This window comes from Hemitrygon akajei, chromosome 7, assembly GCF_048418815.1.
Source record: "Hemitrygon akajei chromosome 7, sHemAka1.3, whole genome shotgun sequence".
Taxonomy (NCBI): Eukaryota; Metazoa; Chordata; class Chondrichthyes; order Myliobatiformes; family Dasyatidae; genus Hemitrygon; species Hemitrygon akajei.
Window position 1 is genome coordinate 67,112,849 of NC_133130.1, and position 11,407 is coordinate 67,124,255.

Below are 11,407 nucleotides of genomic sequence, written 5' to 3' on the forward strand. Positions count from 1 at the left end.
CACCGCGTCAGACCTACAGTCTCCCAACCGCACATACTGAGGTCTATCTGTCAAGTAGTCCACTATCCAATCCACCATGTGAGAGTCTACTCCCATCTCCGTTAGTTTGTGCCTTAAGATCTTGGGCTGGATGGTGTTAAAGGCACTAGAGAAGTCAAGGAATATAATCCTCACAGCACAACTGACCCCATCTAGGTGAGAGAGTGATTTGTGCAGCAAATACGTGATAGCATCCTCCACTCCCACCTTCTCCTTATACGCAAACTGAAGAGGATCCTGGGCGTGCCTGGTTTGTGGCCTCAGATTCTGTATTATCAGCCACTCCATGGTCTTCATCACGTGCGACGTCAAGGCAACAGGTCTGAAGTCATTCAACTCCTTTGGTTGTGGTTTCTTCGGTACCGGGACAATACAGGATGTTTTCCACTGTCTGGGTACTCTTCTCTGCTCCAGGCTCATGTTGAAGATGCGCTGTAGTGGTTCTCCCAGCTCAGTCGCACAGGCCCTCAGTAATCATGGGGAAACTCCATCCGGTCCAGCCGCCTTGCTGGTACAGATCTTCCTCAGTTGACCTTCCACCTGTGCAGCCGTAATCCTGGGCGTGGGCAAGGTCTCCTGTGAGTGGCTATTTTCCCGTGAGGGAAGTAAGCCTGGTGTGGATTTCTGCTGTGAGGATGAGATTGAGCTGTCGAACCTGTTGAAGAAGTTGTTCAGCTGGTTCGCTTTCTCCACATCTCCACTTATGTTCGCCCCCCGCTTTGCACCGCATCCGGTGATGATCTTCATCCCATCCCACACCTCCTTCATGCTTTTTTTCTGCAGCTTTTGTTCTAGCTTCCTCCTATACTGCTCCTTTGCCCCCCTTATCTGTACTCATTGTAAGGATGATGGTCTTCATTGGCTATAGTTCAGCATTGAACATTATTATCCCCTCAAATCTAATAATAAGCTTCAAGACCTAGGGCTCAATGCCTTCTTGTGCAACTGGATCCTCGATTTCCTCGCTGGTATTCTCCTGTCAGTTTGGATTGGCAAAAACATCTCCACAATCATCATCAGCACAAGCACACCCCAAGGCTGTGCACGTGTCCTGCTGCTCTACTCATTTTATACATAGAGTCATAGAAAAGTCCAGTACAAAAACAGGCCCTTTGGCCCATCTGGGTTGTGCCAAACCATTTAAACTGCCTATTCCCATTGACCTGCACCGGAACCATAGCCCTCCATACCCCCACCCCCATCCATGTACCTATCCAAACTTCTCTTAAACATTAACATCGAGCTCACATGCACCACTGTGCTGGCAGCTGGTTCCACACTCATGACCCTCTGAGTGAAGAAGTGTCCCCTCATGTTTTTCTTAAACTTTTCACCTTTCACCCTTAACTCATGACCTCATTAACTCAGTACTAGTCCATCACAACCTCAGTGGAAAGAGCTTGCTTGCAATTACCCTATCTATACCCCTTTTAATTTTGTACACCTCTATCAAATCTCCTCAATTCACTTTGAACCTTAGTTACATCTTTCCTCTAGGTAGGTAAGCAAAACTGCACACAATACTCCAAATTAGGCCTCATCAGCATCTTATACAACTTCAACATAACATCCCATCTCCTGTAAGTACATTGATTTATGGAGGCCAATGTGCCAAAAGCTTTCTTTATGACTGTTTCCTGTGATGCTACTTTCATTGAATTATAGGCTGTCTTCCCAGATCCCTTTGTTCCACCGCACTACTCAGTGCCTCACCATTCACTGGATTGTCCTCCTGAAGTGCAATACCCCACACTTGTCTGCATTAAATTCCATCTGCTATTTTTCAGCCTGTTTTTCCAGCTGGTCTGGATCCCACTGCAAGCCATGATAGTCTTCTTCATTGTCCCCTGCACCCCCAGTCTTGGTGCCATCCACAAATTTGCTGATCCAGTTTACCACATTATCATCCAGATCATTGATATAGATGACAAACAAGCTCTTTGGCACTCCACTAGGCACAAACCACCAGTCAGAGAGGCAACCATCTATTACCACTCTCTGACTTCTCCCACAAAGCCAAAGTCTAAACCAATTTACTACCTCATCTTGAATGCTGAGTGACTGAACCTTCTTGACCAACCTCCCATGCCGGACTTTGTCAGATGCCTTGCTAAGGGCCATGCCGTGTCCTTATCAACTTTCCTGGTAACTTCCTCGATAAACTCTATAAGACTGGTTAGACATGAACTACCACCCACAAAGCCATGCTGATTTATTGTTAACAGTCATGTCTGGTGACTGTACCTGTGAGGCTAAGTACAGCTCCAGTGCCATTTTTAAGTTTGCTGACAATACCACAGTTGTTTGATGAATGGAAGGTGGTGACTAATTGGCATATAGGAGGGAGAATGACAATCTGGTTGAATGGTGTCACAACAAAAACCTCTCACTCAATGTCAGTAAAACCAAAGAGCCTGATTATTGACTACAGGAGAAGGAAATTGAAGGTCCATTAGCTAGCCCTTATCAAGAGATCAGAGGTAGAGAAGGTCAGTAACTTAAAATTCTTTAACATTATTATTTCAGACAATCTGACCTGGGACCAGCACATAAGTGCCTTTACAAAGAACACATGGTAGCTCTTCTATTTTCTTAGAAATTTGCATAGATTCAGCATGTAATCTAAAACTTCGACAACCTTCTATAGACCCAAATGAAATGTATCTTGACTGGTTATATCACAGTCTAGAATGGGAACACTAATATCCAAGAATGGAAAAGCCAACAAAATGTAGATACAGTCCAATCCATCACAGGAAATGTCTCCACCCTGAGCACATCTACAAGGAGCACTGCCAGAAGAAAGTAGCCCCCATCATTAAAGACCCCCACCATCCAGACCATGCTCTCTTCTTGCTGAGGCCATCGGGGAGGAGGGTACAAATGAGTTCAAATGACTATCATCTGTGCATAAAAGAGCATTCCTTTTAAATGTTGCAAGCAGATTTTATGTAGCTCTAATAAGTATTAGCCATTGATCATATTGGCCTGTCGTTGTGCCTAACCAATCACAGTATAATTAGTGCTGCTTAGATTCTGTAATTGTTGAAATAGAGAGGAAGATCCCCAGAAGGACCTTTTATTTTGAGGATACAAGTGTAATCTGTAAAAACTGCACTTTAGAAAAGTGGGCAAAGGGAACATATACTAATCTGCTTTCCCTTGTGCAATATAAATGAAGTCTGGTTTTGTGAAGTAGTGTGTCTCAGTAACACCTCTGATGTTGGTTTCGTCAGCATATCATGGTCAAAAGGTGGACATGTATGTACCTTTTCTGTTGCTGAATATCAGTCATCCCACCTCAGAGTCTTCTGTCATATTTCCTCAGAGGAGAATCCTTAGCTCAATTATCTATGGCCATTTCATCAGTGACCTTTCTTACAGTATAATGGCAGAAGTGTTAACACTTAATGAGGATGTTCAATTCCATCAGAATTTCTCATTAAACCAACCGGACTGTTCCTACTTGCAGCAACATCTATCATATCTTTACAACATTAAAACTTGGATTTCTGATTGGCAAGTAATATTCACACCACAAAACATCAGACAATGACCATCCCTAACAAGAAAGAGATTGAGCACCTACTGTTGATATCCAATGCCATCATCATTGAGTCCCACAACATCAACAACTTGGAGGTTACCTCTTTTTAGAATCTCACCTGAATGACCACACAAAGTATTGTGGCTGTGAGAGCAAGGCTGAAATTGGTTATATTGCACCTCCTGACATCTCAGTACTTCCCTAGCACATGCAGGACACAAATTGGAAGTTTGATGTCACTTGTCTAGCTCAGCAACTCAACATATGTAAGACAAAACAGTTGCTTAAATTAAGCCTTAATTGGCAGCTTATCAACCACCCTAAGGCTACATCCAAACTAGACCGGATAATTTTGACAATGCCGGTTTTGTGTTAAAACAATAGGTGTCCACACTAAGTGTTTTTGAAAATATTTCTGTCCACATTGAAATGGATATTTCGGTGAATCTTCTACTGCGCATGCGCAGGACACATCTACTGTTTGGTATCAAATCTCGCCGTGAAAGAGTTGATGCACATTTGTTCAGTTACAGACTAGAAAAACTTAAAAGATGGACAGCTGTTGGCTCTCACACAGGAGGACTTAAAACTAAAAAAAAACAGATACTGGAGCATATGGAGGCAACCAACAGGGAGTTCACGGACAGTATGACACGGCTGACGACAAACGTTGAAAATCTAACTAACTCTGTTGCATTAATAAAGCCACTTGTTAAATGTATAAAACATGTCTGCATCAGTATTATCTTGTATTTCCATACAATGTTACATTAGGCTGTTACACATCTATTGTCAGAGAAGTACTTGCATAAATAGGTAAACCACCTTCATACAAGCAAGGACAGAAAACAGGGCAAAGTGAGTATACTTATTTATTCAGTAAGTTATGGGTCAAAGTATTTGGTGAGTACATTTCTAACTCTTCTAGCTTTAGTCTTGTTGCTGTCTGTTCTGAAATTGTTAGGTTGCATTCAATGAAACAATGAAATGGCGTGCTGCCGTCACCATCTGTTCCGGCACGTCATGACAGCATTTTTAGATTTCTCCGGTTACCCTGTCCACACTGCTCTGGCCAATCCGCCGTTTTCAAAATTACACACTCTGGAGGGCGTTTTAGAAAAGCTCCGTTTTCGGGAGACAAAAATGCCGTTTTAGTGTGGACGGAGGGTCAAAACGAAGAGAAAAAGATTTGGTTACAGATTTATCTGGTCTAGTGTGGACGTAGCCTAAACATTAATTACTTCCACCACTTTCACACCACCTTTTTTACTGAATGTCTCTAGAGATGCGGCTCGTTAGTCCCTCGTTAACAGTCACTGGACTCAGCGATGAGAAAACCACCTTTCTCAGGCTCTATGTCTAGGGTAGATACGACCTAGGTCCCACCAAACCCGTGAGGCTGGGTTGTCTTGCCCACCCAAACCCCGGTTTGTGTGAATGATGTGTTATCTACTGCGCCCTGCAAACACCCGTCGCAAGAAATAACAGATTGTACACTGCATACATTTATAAAGAAAGTATATTTATGAATGCTAATTTAACCAAATAGTTATTAAAGAAAAGAAAAAGAACAAAAAGGGCCCATTTTAACTAAACAGTCAGATGTCCACGTTGCAGCTCAAATCTTCCAGATGTACTCACTGCACCAGCTCTGGTTCACCACTCCTCAGTGAAAGTTCCCCTCTTGGACTCCATTGGATTGCATGTTCCTGCCGACTCGAATTCTATGGCCAGTTCTCTTGAGCTCCTTCTCTCTCCGCCTCCTGCCAAAAAAAGACCTCAACCCACACCGGTGTCAGTCACAACAGCAGCCCCCCCAGCATTCTCTAGAACTTTCTCCCAGTTCCACCCTCCTGAATGGATGATACACACATTCCTAAGCATCCCTTATCTTTAATGGTAGCCCAAATACTGCCAACAGAACACACTGCTTCTACAGAAAACCCATTACATGAAATACTTTGCGACATTAGCAGTAAAACCTTTACCAGGGTATTACAATACTATGCCTTCTACAAAGACCCTCAGTACTACACAGATCTGCTAATTGTGTTAGGGTGGTATAACTGGCTGAATGTTTAGGGAATAAATATACCATGTCATATAATAGTCTTGTTTAATTTGATAATGGCTACCCTCAGTAAAAGATGGCCTGTTGTTCGTGCTGACAGTTCTGTATGATTGTACCTATAGTAAAATCAATGAACCTCCCTGATGCTATATCCAACACGGACAAGGGAAGTAGGTGAATGGGAGTTCTTGCTGGTAGCTGAGTATCCCATGTCTTCTTCAGTGATTCTGATGATGCTAAGAAGCTGAGGCTACAGATATCCTTGGCTTTGCCTCTAAGAACAGTATAGAAATTTGTACATATTGAACATGAGGTTTAATAGGTCACAGATTTGAGGACTGCCATTTGGATTCACAGAATGCACAGACACTGTACTGTACAGTAGATGCCATGGTTCAGAGTAGAGGTAAGTACTGAGGATGCCATTCTGCAGTTTTGCCCTTCTGGGTATCTCTGTTACCTGTGAGAAATCCTATGGATCCATGGCATCCACTAGGACAAAAGTTAGGGCTAAACAAATGTTTATTGGAAGAAAGTTTTGGGTGCATTTAAGTGTTTCAAGTGTTACACCTATTTTGTATAAGCAGTGGGCAGAGAAATCTGGACGTGTAGAGTCCATGTAGCAATTTGGTTATGAATCCATTGTAGCCTTTTAACTGAACTTTGTTTTTGAACTTCCAGTATTAATAAAAGCTGGTATTTCTGTGAGCCAACAGCAACTGTTATTTTACAGAATATTTTGCTAGAAAGTGTCACTGATAATAAATTTTAGGCATTGCTGTTTATGACATCATTGGAATAAGTTTGTTCAGCTTTATTTGTCCCATAATTTACCTAAATTAGATCTTTTTCTTTGTGCATGTCATATATATATATGTGCGAAGAGTCTACTGACAATGTGTAGTGATGTCAGTTGTTGTACAGTAAATGATTGACATCATCAGTATGTGGACAATTAGCCACAAGTATATGGTTCCTGAGTGACTCAGGGCTCAAACATTAGAGTAGATCTTAAATGGAAAGTTGATTCATTTTGAAGAATGCATCTCGATCTGGACCGTCATCAGGAAGACAGAAATTGTTCTTCTTTGAAGTAACTTCCTGTTTTATGCAATTCAAAGGGAATGTCTCTTTGCCACCTTGTCTCCTGAACCCATTCAATCCAAGACCTATCAAACGGCTTCTCCCTGATATTAGTGATTTTGAGTCTGCTAAAATTTTAAGAATCTTCTCCTCAACTAACTTCTTAAAGTTTCAACTTCTCAACCCCCACTCCACCCCAGATTTCTCCCTTCCATGATCATTTGCTCATTAAATATGAGTAATTTCAAGTTCCAGGGTGTCAGTATCTCAGAGAATCTAACCTGGTCCCAATATATTGATAGTTATAAATAAGGCAAGGTAGCAGCTATATTTTATTAGGAGTTTGAGAAGATGTGGTTTGTCAACTAAAACACTCAGACTTTTATAGATGTACCATGGAGACGATACTGACAGGCTGCATCACTCTCTGGTATGGGGGGTGTCTATTGCACAGTGTCGAAAGAAGCTACAGAAAGTTGTACAATTAGTCAGCTCCATCATGGGCACAAGCTTCCATATTATCCAAAGCATCTTCAAGGAGCAGTGCCTCAGAAAGCTGGCATCCATTATTAGAGACCCCCATCACCCAGGACATGCCCTCTTCTCATTGTTACCATCAGGAAGGAGGTATAGGAGCCTGAAGGCCACACTCAGAAAATTAGGAACAGCTTCTTCCCCTCTGCCATCCAATTTCTTAATGGATATTGAACCCATGAACACTCCTCACATTTTAAAAATTATTTCTGTTTTTGCACTATTTTAATTTAGCTATTTAAGATACCCTATATCTACTTACTCTCATTGATCTACTTATTTTTTCTATATTTACCATACATTGCATTGTACTGCTGCAGCTGTTGACAAATATCACAACATATGCTAGTGATATTAAATCTGATTCTGATTCCATATTTACTGTTTTTCCTGCTCTCCTCATCATCTTCTACCAACTGTACCATTATTCTCTGCCCTTATCAAACCTTCTTTACTGAGCCCACTCTTTAGACCTTCCTCTTTTCACCTATCCCTTTGTGCTATTCTCCCATACCTACGTATAATCACCACATTATCCAACTCCTAACCTCACAATCTCAATTTGTTGATCCTTTGCATTGGAGTTTTCATAACAGGTGGTGATGTAACCAGTCGGATTGCTGTCCACCGTACATTGGTAGAAATTTACCGGAGTCCTTGGAGACTGTTTGACTTCTGGAGTTTGCATATTTTTCCTCTGACTGCATGGTCTTCTTCCAATTTTCCAATTCTCTCCTACATCCCACAGATATGCAGGTTGGTAGATTAATTAACCACTGAATTGTCAGGTGCATGGTAGAATATGGGAGAAGATGAATATGGTTAAGATGATTTATGGGGAAAATTAGTGGCATAAATTTGATGTAAGTTATACTCTGAACTTCAGGGAAATCAAAGGGAAATTTACCATAACAGCTAGCAAGTAATTTAGAATGTGCATGTTTGAGGCAGATAAATGTAGAAACAGAAATGTAAGTAAAACTCATCTGGACATGACACGTCAATATCCACCCATTCAAAACAGATCGCATGTTATCAAATGAGAGGAGAAGCCATAACTTTGGAACTGGGCTGTTTCATGGGCATTTAGTATCCTCTTGACCTGAATTTCCCGGAATGTCTTGACAAAGCTACAATGAAGCCTTAAAATGAATTGCTGTGCCCAAGCTTTTATTTTCTTGTGATGAGTGATGTTTGATTTAATGTTACACAATCTGTTCTGAATAAATGCATGTTGACATGTCATGTCCTCGGGTGTCTTGACTGGAAATCGCAATATATTTGTTTCTCATGTATTTCCTCGAGCATTTCACATAAAAATCTGTTGACGCCCATTTTGTATTTCTCAGAATATAGAATTTACCTAACACCACATACTTTCAAGAACAATCAAGCCCAAGAAATTCATAAAAAATACACCAAATTCTTAAGAGTATAGTGGAATAAGAGCTGGAGCAGTCCATGTAACCTGTTGAATCTGTACTATTCAATAAGCTACACCACAAAGCTAAAGCTACTATTGGGGGAGTATTAAGCCTGAACATGCTAACCTCATTCCAGGCAGCCCGTGCTGTGCACATTTCCCACTCTGTTGCATACAGTAGCATTTGGGAGTCCTCAGCTTCACTCTTAATGAAGTAAAACTATTTTGTCTCTTTTTCTTGAGCAAGGACCAAGAAAAAATGTCCTGTGTGGACAATCCACACCAGGCGGTATGAAAAGAACTACTTTTTAATCACGGCAGTGATCAAAATTTTGAAGGTAGAGTTTTGTGGCGTTTTTTCCTGATTAGAGGAGTGACCAGTCAGGGCCAATAAGGATAATTCAAGTGCAAGCAGAGTGACTATTCATATGGGTCTGCCAATCGTTAAAGTGGCTTTGGCTCATCAGGCTTGGGTGAGGTAGATTGACTTGTAAGTTACTCTCTCTGTCCTTACTTGTTAGGGTTCTGTACAGTGTGTGGGATGTGGGAAGTCTGGGAGATGTCCAGTCTCCCAGATAAACATATCTATACCAGGGGCACCGAGCTGCAGCTCCTGAGAGAACATATTCAGAAACTGGAGCTGCAGCTCAATGACCTTCAACCCATACGTGAGAATGAGGAGGTAATAAACAGGAGTTACAGGGAGTTAGTCACCCCTAGATTGAAGGAGACAGGTAACTGGGTGACTGTCAGAAGAAAGAGGGGAAATAAACAGCCAGTGCAGAGTATACCAGTGGCCGTTCCCCTCAATAATAAGTATACAACTTTGATACTATTGAGGGGGGTGACCTACCACGTGGGAACCACAGTGACCAGGTCTCTGGAACTGAGTTTGGTGCTGTGGTTCAGAAGAGCAGAGAGGTGAAGAGGACTGTAGTGTTCATACGAGATTCCTTTGTCAGAGGAACAGAGATGAGGTTCTGTGAACACAATAGAGACACCCAGATGGTGTGTTGCATCCTTGGTGCAAGGATCAGGTATGTCTCAGATCAGGTCCATGACATTCTCAAGGGTGAGGGTGAGCAGCTAGCAGTCTTGATGCATATTAGCACCAATGAGAAGGTCCTGAATAGAGATTTTTCAAGAGCTAGATATGAAGATGAGAAACAGGTAGTAATCTCTGGATTGCTATCTGTGCCACGTACCAGCGAGGGCAAGAAGAGAATGATTTGGCAGGTGAATGCGTGGCTGAGGAACTGGTCCAAGGGGCAGGGGTTCAGATTTACAGATCATTGGGATCTCTTCTGGGGAAGGTATGACCTGTACAAAAGCGATGGTTGCACATGAACCCGAAGGGATCCAATATCCTTGTAGGCAGGTTGGCTAGAGTTGTTCAGGTGGGTTTAAACTAATTTGGCAAGGGGTGGGAACCCAAGTGATAGCACTGAAGATGAGGTAGTTGGTTTACGAACAGAGGCAGTGTCTAGTGAGACTCCTAGCAAGGAGAGGCTGTTGATAGGGCAAAATTGCAGTCAACAGGATGAGTTGCAATGTAAAAGTTGGACAAAATCAAGAAGGGTGAATACAGTACTGAAGGTGTTATATTTGATTGTGCCAGTATTCAGAATAAGATAGTTGAACATGTAGCACAGTTACTGATTGGCGTGTATGATGTTGTAGGCATGACTGAATCATGGTTGAAAGAAGATTATAGCTGAGAGCTTAATATCCATGGATACACATTGTGTCAAAAGGATAGGCAGGAAGGCAGAGGGGATGGCATTGCTGTATTGATAAAAAATTAAATCAAATCATTAGAAAGGGGTGACATTTGGTCCAAAAGTGTTGAATCATTGTGGAGAGAGCTAAGGAACTGCAAGGGTAAAAAGACCCTGATGTACAGACCCCAAATAGTAGTAGGGATATGGTCTGCAAATTACAATGGGAGATAGAAAGTGAATGCTAAAAACAGCTATGTTACAATGGTCATGGGGGGACTTTAATAAGCAGGTAGATTGGGAAAATCAGGTTGGCATGGGATTCCAGAAGGGGTGTTTCAAAAATGCCTGCGAGATGACGTTTTAGAGCAGCTCACGGTTGAGCCCACATGGTTGGGTATTATACAATGATCTGGAATTAAATAGAGAGCTGAAGGTAAAAGAACCCTTAGGGGATAGTGATCATTTTTTGATCAAATTCACCATGAAATTTGAGAAGGAGAAGCTAAAGTCAGATGTGTCAGTATTACAGTGGAGTAAAGGGAATTACAGAGGCATGTGAGAGGAGTTGGCCAGAATTGATTGGAAAGGAACCTTTGCCAGGATGACAGCAAAGCAGCAATAGCTGGAATGTCTGGGAGCAATTCGGAAGGTGCAGGATATATGCATCCCAAAGAGGAAGAAATATTCTAAAGACAAGATGAGACAACTGTGGCTAACAAGAGAAGTCAAAACCATCATTAAAGGCAAAAAGAGGGCAAAAATAGAGCAAAAATTAGTGGAAGTTAGATGATTGGGAAGTTTTTCAAAACCAATAGAAAGCAACAAAAGAGTCATTAAAAAGGTAACAATGGAATACAAAAGTAAGCTAGCCAATAATATTAAACAGGATACTAAATATTTCTTCAGATAGATAAAGTGAAAAAGAGAGGTGAGAGGGGGTATTGGACCACTGGAAAATGATGCTGGAGAGGTAGTAATGGGGGACAAAG